This window comes from Papaver somniferum, chromosome 9, assembly GCF_003573695.1.
Source record: "Papaver somniferum cultivar HN1 chromosome 9, ASM357369v1, whole genome shotgun sequence".
Lineage (NCBI taxonomy): Eukaryota > Viridiplantae > Streptophyta > Magnoliopsida > Ranunculales > Papaveraceae > Papaver > Papaver somniferum.
This window is the reverse complement of record NC_039366.1, coordinates 85,683,596-85,694,552: the sequence shown is the minus strand read 5'-3', so window position 1 is coordinate 85,694,552 and position 10,957 is coordinate 85,683,596.

The following is a 10,957-nucleotide window of genomic DNA, read 5'->3' as shown; positions in this document are numbered from 1 at the left end:
ACCAAGCAAAAAATATCTACCGTTAGATGAATATTTGAATATAATTTACATAACATGATATACACTCTGGTTAGGATGAACGGTAACCGAACCGTGTACAAAGACCACACTCATGAATGGTTAGTCGAAACTAGCCAACTGATCTATAAGTTTGAGCATTTTCATATAACACTTAAGACTTAACTCGAGTCACAATTATGTAATCAAATATGTTTATGGTGTTTTTAGAGATTATTCAAATACTAATTATCTCGGAGAAATAATTTATGTGCATATGAATTTAATCGACATGGCAAGTAGATGTACAAGGTACAGATAATTAACCTGTTCGTGAACAGTTAGGTCAAAGTACGTGTACCGGTATGTATACATTATAACATGACCGAGTTCCAAAGTTCACAGAACATTTCAGGTACGTAAACTAGTATGGATACCTTCAGACAATGACCAGTTCCGGTGTTCACAGAACTTTTCTGGCACGTGTACCGGTATGGATACAATACCGGTTCCAAGACCAACAATTTTTTTCTAGTACGTGTATTGGTTTGTGTACCGATCCGGGTTCACGAGTTCACAGACTTTTTAAGGTGTGCATACGGATATGTGTACCAAAAGTTGTTTGTTGACATATAGCTACTCTGTTACGTGTACTACATACATGTACTACGGCTTCAGATTTGTAACATTTTTCCCAGTTTGTAAAAATGATATGTATATTGTCTTATATCTGAATCTACAGTACTTCTATATTTCTCTGTAAATCGATTCCAAACATTCCCTAATAACATCAATGACACATATGCTTACGATAGTATAATTAGTTACGTGACAACGTCTCATAGATATAAAGGTGAATATAACTTGAGAAATAGGTGGCTCAGTCTTCACTTACCTTTTGTTGAATAATTTCTGCAAAAGCTTCGGTTGATCTTGATGTGTGTCGTATGGTAAAATTAATTCACTTATCTTCTACTTTACTAATGAATAATATAGCAGTAAATAAGGTTCGTTCCCACGAAGAGCAAGGAGTTTTAGTTGTCAAAAGTGTCACAAGGGGGATTTGTTTTAGACTCAAAGTAAAATCAAAGCAATTAAAAATAATTAAGATTGCAAGAAAATGAGAGAAATATGATCGGGGAATCCTTCTTTGTTACTAAACGTTCATCAAAGTAGCATATACATCTGAAAAAGTGGGGGTACAACAACCACACCCAATATTTCTCTTAGCAATCTGTATGGAAAAACTCCAATATACTTTCTAGAGAATCAACTAGACAGTCAGACGCAATCTAGATAAAAAGTATATCAAAGAGTTTATATCTCAATCTATCGATTTAATATATACTCAAGCAAATATAAATCTGCGAGTCTTTATCAAATACCAGAGAGATAACTTGGATGGTACCAAAGACCAATATCCAAGTGTCAATAAATTTAAATCAACAACCAAAAGGTCGGATATTTTAATTGATTGAACAACGCACAACCTGTGATATTTCAATTATATAACAAAATATAATGCGGAAAAGAAATAACACAGACACCAGAATTTTGGTAACGAGGAAACCGCAAATGCAGAAAAACCCCGGGACCTAGTCCAGATTGAACACACATTGTATTAAGCCGCTACAGACACTAGCCGACTCCAAATTAACTTCGTTATGGACTGTAGTTGAACCCCAATCAATCTCACACTGAGCCAAGGTACAGTTATGCTCCTAAGTCTCTGATCCCAGCAGGATACTACGTACTTGATTCCCTTAGTTGATCTCACCCACAACTAAGAGTTTCTACGACCCAAAGTCTAAGACTTTAATAAACAAATCTGTATCACACAGAAAAGTCTACGGTAATATATAAATCCGTCTCCCACGAATATACCTACGAGTTTTGTTCTGTCTTTTGATAAATCAAGGTGAACAGGAACCAATTGATAAACCGGACTTATATTCCGGAAAAACAGCCTAGTATTATCAGTCACCTCATAATAATCCTAATCGACGCAGCGAAAAAAGATATTGTGGAATCACAAACGATGAGACGAAGTGTTTGTGATTTCTTTTATATCTGGCCTATCGGAGATATCAATCTCAATCTAATTATTACAATTGTACTCGTACGATAGAAACAGCAAGATCGGATCACACAACTACGAGAAAGTAGTATCGGTCTGGCTTCACAATCCCAATGAAGCCTTTAAGTCGTTAACCTGGTTTAGAAGAAGAAACCAAAGGTTAAAGGAGAATCGACTCTATCTTAGCACAACTAGTATCACACAAAAGGTGTGGGGATTAGGTTTCCCAGTTGCTAGAGTTCTCCCTTATATAGTCTTTCAAATCAGGGTTTGCAATCAATGTTAGATTGGTAAAAAAGCATTCAATATTCACCGTTAGATGAAAACCTGATTTAGATTCAAGCTAACATCTTTCAACCGTTAGATCGAAAACTAGCTTGTTACACACAAATGAAATGCACGTTTCTAGGCTTGTGTAACCGTACCTAAACTTGTACATTTATTGGTTCAACAATAGTCAACCAAATGGTTAGCCATATGATCACTTTCATATCAACCATATTCTTCTTCACCAAAACTAGTTCAAATGAACTAGTTAGAGAGTTGTTCAATTGCAAGGAAATCTTATGTAACTACACAAGACACAATCGAAGCAAAAACGATTTGATTCACTCGAATCGGTTCATGAACTATATAGCCACGGTTTGCAATTTACATTCCTTAGTTTATATAAGAATAAGTTCACAAACATCGTTTTTAGATATAACCTACTCAAGTTCGCGGACTTAAGTTCCCGGACGGAGTTCACAAACACTAGCAGAAATTCTCGGGTCGAGAACGGACTGAGTTCGCGGACTTGTCTCACGCCACCATGCCGGTTCTCTTGATCAACAAAGTTCGTAAACTTCGGTTCAAGGAATAAAGACTTATACATATATGTGTTTCCATAAAAATGCTTATATCCTCCAATGGTTATATAATCTAAACTCTCATTTCAATCATTGGAACATTCTTAGAGGATGTTGATATTCTACACTTGTTATTCACAAACTATTTATCGTCAAAGTAAGCAATTTACAAAGTGATTGAAACTTGTCATGACTTTCGTCACTAGGTACAGATGAACTTGGTTAAAGCGAAATCTTACCAACACATATTTCGAGAAATAAATAAGCGATATAAACTCGGCTCGAAATAGCAAATGTGTATAATCTAAGTCTATATAGCAAAACGACTTTTGTCTCAAGATAGGATATAAATAGACTTTTGAGTGATAGATAAGTTCAAGTCTCCACATACCTTTTAGTCGATGAAGATCCACCGGTTCCTTGAGTAGTCCTTCGTCTTGTATGATGATTTCCATGGAGTTCTTGAGCTCAACTACACTTTCTATCCTAGTCCGAGACCTTAGCTATAGTAGACTAGAAATCAAGACTTATAGTTTTGATCACTAACATCGACAAACATGCTTGATATAGCAACGCATGCGAGTTCGACCGAGCAATGCTCTAACAATCTCCCCCTTTGTCAATTTTAGTGACAAAACTATCAATACATATGGAATACAAAAAATAAATAAATTAACTTTTGTAGCTCCTATTCCATACTCCTAATCTTCAATATTACTTGAAATCTTCATCACTTCCAAGTACTCCAATGATCCCAAAGGTTGTTGTAGTTGCAGGAAATCCTACAACACACCCCTTGTAATAATTTGTAGATCTAAACATAAAATGATGATAAGAATGCTAAAATTGTAAAGAGACACAAGGTTTACGTGGTTCGATCAATTTGATCTACATCCACGGGGTTAGGTTTTACTCTGATTATTTGTAATTACATATTGATTACATGGAAACTACATTAATGAGTATTTGGAGCTCTCTCTCTCTCTCTCTGGTTTTTTGGGGAAGAATAAGAAGATAATAATAATACAACCAATTCTACTTTCTCTCTCTACAGAATGTATCCTCTCCTAAAGTGTGTTCTCCCCCTTCTCTCTCCTGCTATTCTCTTTGTATAGGTGTTTACATAGTGGATGACAGCTCACATATAGTGGAGTACAGCTCATATTATCTCACGCCCAAAATACATTCTCGCAAGCTTCGCTACCTTCTCGCAAGCTCTGCTACATTCTCGCAAACTCTCTCTATAATTTCGCAGGCTCTATCTGTAATTTCGCAAACTTTTATTGTTGTGCGATATTTGGATCCTACATCTTGCCTCTTTTTCCTTGAATATTGCTTGAAGAGCGATCTTTAAGGAAAAATCCACTTTGTTGTAGTTGTTGGAGGAACGAGCGAAAGAATATTGGTCTTGAAAAGTACGTACTTGCCTATATTCTTTTGCGACGTTCCGAAACTTTGCGGAGTAAATAAGAAGTATCATATCTTGAAGTATGCGAAGTATGAAGTATCCTTGAAGAAGTATAAGAAGTACTCAATCCTCGAAATATAAGAAGTATCCGTCCTTGAATGAGAATAATAAGTATTACCTCTATTCGTGCGAAATTATTACTCCATTTTTGGTGAGGATTCTTGTCGAAGAGATAAAGAACATAAAATGTTTTCTTGGTAATCCATAGTTTCCTCTGTTCTTTATATATGAAGGTAGAATCCTTGAGAAAATGTTGAATGTGCGAATTTTTCCCTCATTCTTATCTTGCCTCTGTCTCATGTTTTGTGCTCATGCGATAGTATAATCTCTTCAAGTTGCTTATAATTTAGCAAAATAATTGAGCGAAATAATTATATCGTTCAGAATAATCACATTCTGCAAAACAATCATATTCTGCAAAATTCTGACATATTCTACGAAATTCTGAATAATCTTGCCAAATGATGAATAATCCTGCGAAATGATGAATAATCCTGCGAAATTCTGAATAATCCTGCGAAATTCTGAGATATTATTCCGTAAAGCTTTGTAAAATACTTGTGCGAATCTAATGCTTATGTAATGATTATGTTATGAAATGTGTATGCGATGTTTATGCCATGAAATGCTTATGCAATGCTTTGATGATGCAGTGTGATGCTTGGATGATGAGAATACTTATCTATTGCAATGTATAGCCAATGTTTGTGTTACTTAGCTTGTTTTGCCGTCTAAAATTGATGTAGCTTTAAATTGTTTCCATTCTTCATTTCTCTGGCTTTTTCTTTAGTGTATGCATTCCTCTTCGTGTAGTTATTATTCCTCACAAGTTCTTACTTGTGTTTCATCTTTCCTCTTTCATGCACTATTAGTATCTCATAACAGTATGATCATAGTATCAAGTCCGCGGCATTTTCACTGCCTCTATTTCATTTCCATGTACATGTTCGCAAACTTATTTGCTTACATATAATCATTTTCGCAAGCTCATTAGCTCTTTTTCTTATTTTCTTATGTGGTCTTATTTTGCCTTCCTAGTTAAAGGTCTTATTTTTCCACCCCTTGTCATTGCGACAAAATCACAAGACGTCTTTGCACTTTCATGCAAAAACCCATTGATCTTGCCTTAACTTTTTCTTTTGTATTATTGCCTCTTCAGGATTGTTGCGACAATATGACAGGCCTAAATATTCTTGCGAAAATAAAGCCCCATGACATTGCCGTCTTGCGACGAAATCGCAGGACGTCTTCACACTTTCATGTAATGACCCATTCATCTCGTCTTATCTTTTTCTCTAGTATTATTGCCTCTTCAGGATTGTTGCACAAATATGACAAGCCTTAATACCCTTGCGAGTAAAAAGCCTCATGACATTTGCGTCTTAAGACACTTATCAGCTCCCTAATGGAGGGTGCCGCCCTTATCTCCCCCTGGTTTCCCCTTCAAGGAGGCGTACTTCTACCATACAAGGTTAGCTCCTCCCATCCAGTCTTAACAACAACCAGTTCTTTTCGCAGCCTCTTATCCCTTTTACCTATAGGGCTTATGGTTACGAGACTGCACCCTAAGTGGGGTTTTCTTCGGGTCGAGTGCAGTATAAGCCAAGACTTGTCAAGAATGGCAAGGTACGCTTCAAACGCCCCTGGCACTCTTGACTCAACCGTGTACCTCGGCGCCTTGATCAGATTCCGCACTCCTTGGGAGAGTCCTTATTACCTTAGTCGCCCAACCTAAGTCATATGCTCAAGCTGAGAATCCAAGGTGCCTCTCCCGGATGGGCTTTATTGAACCCAAATCTCCATGACTCAGGTTTCAGGGGCGGTGTAACCTTTTCCCTGAGTCATGTTACAGGTACCCCCTTCTATGACGTACTTTAGGTCTTACATTTGCCTCTTGCGAAATTTTATTCACGAATTAGGGTGTACGCCATAAAGGTTCGCCCCATTTTAATCTTAGATTTTTATGGATCTTAGATTGTCTCTTGCGAAATTTTCGCGTTTCTTTATTCTTTTATTCTTTCATTCATTCTTTCATTTCCGTCATTGCTTTACTTGATGAAGAAATTACTTCTCTTTCTTTTAATTTGCAATTCTTGCGTCATGCACCGTCGGTTAATGCTCCACTTTAGTAATGTATATATGCTCCTGTGATTCTCTGCAGAGAGTTAATGGTTGCATAATCAAAAGTAAAAGAAAGAATAACATCACTGCTTTACTTTATTATTATCAACTTTATCATTGCTTATTTCTAGCTTGGTGACCAATAAAATCAGAGATAAGTGGAGAAGGTACTTCCCTTATGGATTTGAGAAGATTTGAACTTGAGATGATCAACAAGTCCAAAAGAATGGAGTCGTTTATTTCGTCATTGAGTTATTTGGATCGCCGGTTCTTATTCGTAACTCTTGAACTGGTTGGTCAAGAGAGATATGTACTTCGCTGGTTTGTTGCTCGCAGGTCTGTCCCTTCCGAAGTGATTACTTGGCGAGATAAAGGTTGTCGACGAAGTACCTTCATATCTGACGAAGTAATGATTGCTGATCCTTGACTAGTCAAGCTGGCGAGTTGAACCTGAGATATTACGTTTCTGCGAGCTGTTCGTTCCTTACTGATTGCTGACGAAGTTGGTTGACGAATTGATCTCTGCGAAACTTTTAACCCTAAGTCTTTCCTCTCCATTGCCTCTCTGGTCCTTCATTTTCCCTTCGCTAGAGCTGATACGGAGAATTTGTTTCGAACTTCATCAGCTGCTGGTGAGGTTGTCTCGAAGCGTGATTCGCAGAACTTCCTCTTCTTTGAAATTGCACTTCGCTGGAGCAACTTTGTGTAAGCGATTTCTTTGTTACCACTTCTTCACTCTCTGTACTTCTTCCTGGTAGTTAGTGACGGAGTAGGGTTCTCTACTATTTCTCTTCACTACTACTATTAGGAATTTACGTTACTGGTTGCCTTATGATAGCCTACTCCCTCATTCTCTTCATCTTAGCTTTGTACCGTACGATTCTCGTTTTCATTATTTTGACTTAAAGTTGTTGTCTTCATTGGATTTGGGGATGAACTTCGTATTTCTAGAATGGAAAGGTTGGTTTGGTCTTTGCTTTGCTTTGCAATTGTTGGACACCTCTCTGAAGTTCAATCCTTCACCGGCATCTCAAGTTTATTGTTTCGACATTGTTCGTGTACCTGTGGCTTAGAATTCAAGCACTTAAACAATTAAATGAAATCTGAGTGAGCTATAAATGACAATATTATATTCGGATTTTCTTAGATGATAATTTTTTAATGATTAGATAAGGGAGAGTAAGAGTACTTCCCTTTTAGTGGTATTATTGACAGTGGGTGGTGTGTTTAGTGGATTGACGAGAGGAATCTGATGAACTGAATTTGAGATGCTTTGTTCGCCGGGGATGAACTAGTTGACAAAGTACTAATTCCTTTTCCTTCGCATAAACTGGTGTCGTCTAGCTGACGAGGTAGGAAGTTGTCATTGAGTCCGTTGGCGAAGTTGTATTGCATAAATCGGCGAAGTAGTTAGTTGGCGAGTTGGGTACGAATTGGTTGTATATAATGGCTGGAGTAGATTTGAATCTCGCAGGTGGATGATTGGTGACGAAGTGAGCTATTGGCTGGGGTTGTTCATTGGAACCTCTATCAAAGTAAACTCAATATTAGTTGCTCGTGGCTCCTTTGGTTGTTCTGTTCGACGGCGAACTAAAATTCCTCAATATTAGTGCTGCCTCGTTCCGTCCTTTTCTACCCTGCGTCTCGTAATTCAAATGGTTAAACAATTAAAAGGACTGAATAACAACAAACTATAGATAACGTATTTCCCTTTTGGTTTCATTTCTGGTTGCTCTTGAGTTGGTGACGAGGGGAGGGGAGGGGAGGTGCTGAAGTTAACTGATCTTTGTTTTATATTGGTTGTTCGCCAGTGATAGTACTTCGCTGAAGTAGTAACTTATCTTCTCTTCGCTGTTTTCCCCTCTAATTATTTCTATCGATTTCTTCGTGAATCATCATGGCTTTACCAACTTTGGTGACGAAGTAACTTGCTGAGTCTTTTGAGCTGTCTTAATCGATCCTAAGTCATCATGCTGACGAGGGCTAATATGAATCTTCCTTCATCTAAATTGTTGACGAGGTGAGCTACTCTTATGGTTATTTATTTGCAAATTGTAGTGTGGAATTGATAATGAAGTTGGTTCTGTTGGTATTCATTTTCCCTCCTCCTCTGACGTCTTTAGTTTCTCCCCGAAGTGGACTTCATCTCGCCAGTTGAATCTCAACCGAAGTAGCTCAAATGACAGGTCCTTTATTGTCTTCATATCTCTACCGTTGATACTTCGTACAACTACTCATCATCCTTCGCTTCTAGCGCTTCTTCGTGAACTGCATTCTCCTATCTTTGTTATTGTGCTGCACAATAAGCAATCAAGGGGAAATTAGATCTGCAATAATCAATAATCAGCGTTTCCAAGGTCGGTTAAATTAGTTTGAAAAGCACAAGTTAGTAATCACAAATCTATACTGAAACTTTTTTTAAGTAAGTTTTCGAAAAGAGATCTGATCCTTTTGTAAACAACTAAAGTTTGTGAGAAAGTTTTTCAAAATTTTCTTTTATAAATCAGAAGTTCTGAAAGAAAACAGTAGTAACAAAAGTAATGAGTTAAAAGGAGGATTTTCTTCTTGATCTGCTGTTGATGGAGCTTTCTTCCATCTTTTATTGTGTTGTTGTTTGAACTAATGACTAACAATAGCTAACTCCGCTCGATCTTGCTTGACTAAACTTCATGAGAATCTCTGGATGTTTTCTTTGAATCAACAAGTTATAGGAAGGATAAATCCTTTACTCCTCCCTGTTTCTAGCGCCATTATGTAGTTGCAGGAAATCCTACAACACACCCCTTATAATAATTTGTAGAGCTAAACATAAAATGATGATAAGAATGCTAAAATTGTGAAGAGACACAAGGTTTACGTGGTTCGATCAATTTGATCACATCCACGGGGTTAGGTTTTACTATGATTATTTGTAATTCATCTTGATTACATGGAGACTCCATTAATGAGTATTTGGAGCTCTCTCTCTCTGATTTTTTAGGGAAGAATAAGAAGATAATAATAATACAACCAATTCTACTTTCTCTCTCTACAGAATGGATCCTCTCCTAAAGTGTGTCCTCCCCCCTTCTCTCTCCTGCTATTCTCTTTATATAGGTGTTTATATAGTGGATGACAACTCACATATAGTGGAGTACAACTCATATTATCTCACGCCCAAACTACATTCTCGCAAGCTTCGCTACCTTCTCGCAAGCTCTGCTACATTCTCGCAAACTCTCTCTATAATTTCGCAGGCTCTATCTGTAATTTCGCAAACTTTTACTGTTGTGCGATATTTGGATCCTACAGTTGTAAGTTCAGCATCATCGTTGTTGAAAATCCATAGCTATAACAACGATAAAACAAGAGTTCTCAATCATTGTTATACAGTGTCATAATATCATTGCACAGTGTCAAAGCTCAGTTGTATCACAACTTCAACAACAACTATGGTGATATGCATCACTCCCCCTTAGTCAATACTCCTCCATCTCACATGGAAACCACTCCCCCTTACATAATGATCCGAAAACCATATGTATTTGTAGTGTGAACTACATATTCATTCTCCCCCTTTTTGTCAATAAAATTGGCAAAGGTACAAGAATGGGATCCTAATGAAATTTCCGAAAGAGACATTTCTTGACCAAAAGAAAGCAAAAATATATCATCTTATTTAGATGCAATCATAAAGCCGAAGTTAAATGCATTCATCAAGGGTTTTGTAAAGATACAAGATAACCCCTATAATATTCTACAGCCGCACTCCCCACAAAGATTTAGCAATTAAGCACAAGTTCAATTAAGAACTCTCCCCCATAAAATATCATTCCCGAAAGAACAACAAGAGCGACCTTAATTTCGAAAGAAAAGAAGGATTTCTTTGGACATAACAAATCACATACAAGTATGAATTTGAATCCAAAATATTCAATTAAACTAACCACAAGAGAACCATGATCAATTTAATCGACAAATGCTCAACATAAGTGAACTTATGGAGACTTAAAAACATACAATTAGATTAATCACAAGAGAACCCATAATTAATCTAATCGAAATACACAATCAAACTAATCACAAAAGTAATCAATTTAATTGGTCATGCTCGACATAAGAAAACTTACGGAGCAACAACTAAATAACCAAACAAGATGATTAATTTAGTTGAATATGCTCGACATAAAGTACCTCACGGAACAACAACATAGTTAATCATAAAAATAATCAACTTGGTCGTTCAATGCTCAACATAAGACACTTTACGGAGCCTCACAGTAATACATAAAATATGGATCAGGGAAGATCAATACTGCGGAATACACACGGATTCATTTTATTTTCCATCACTATTCGCATAACGACATTCAATAGACATAATCCTTGTAAACAAAAGATTTTAACCTATCTTCCATCAATAATTGACATAATAGGCTTAACTTTTGTATTTGTCAAAACTCTATT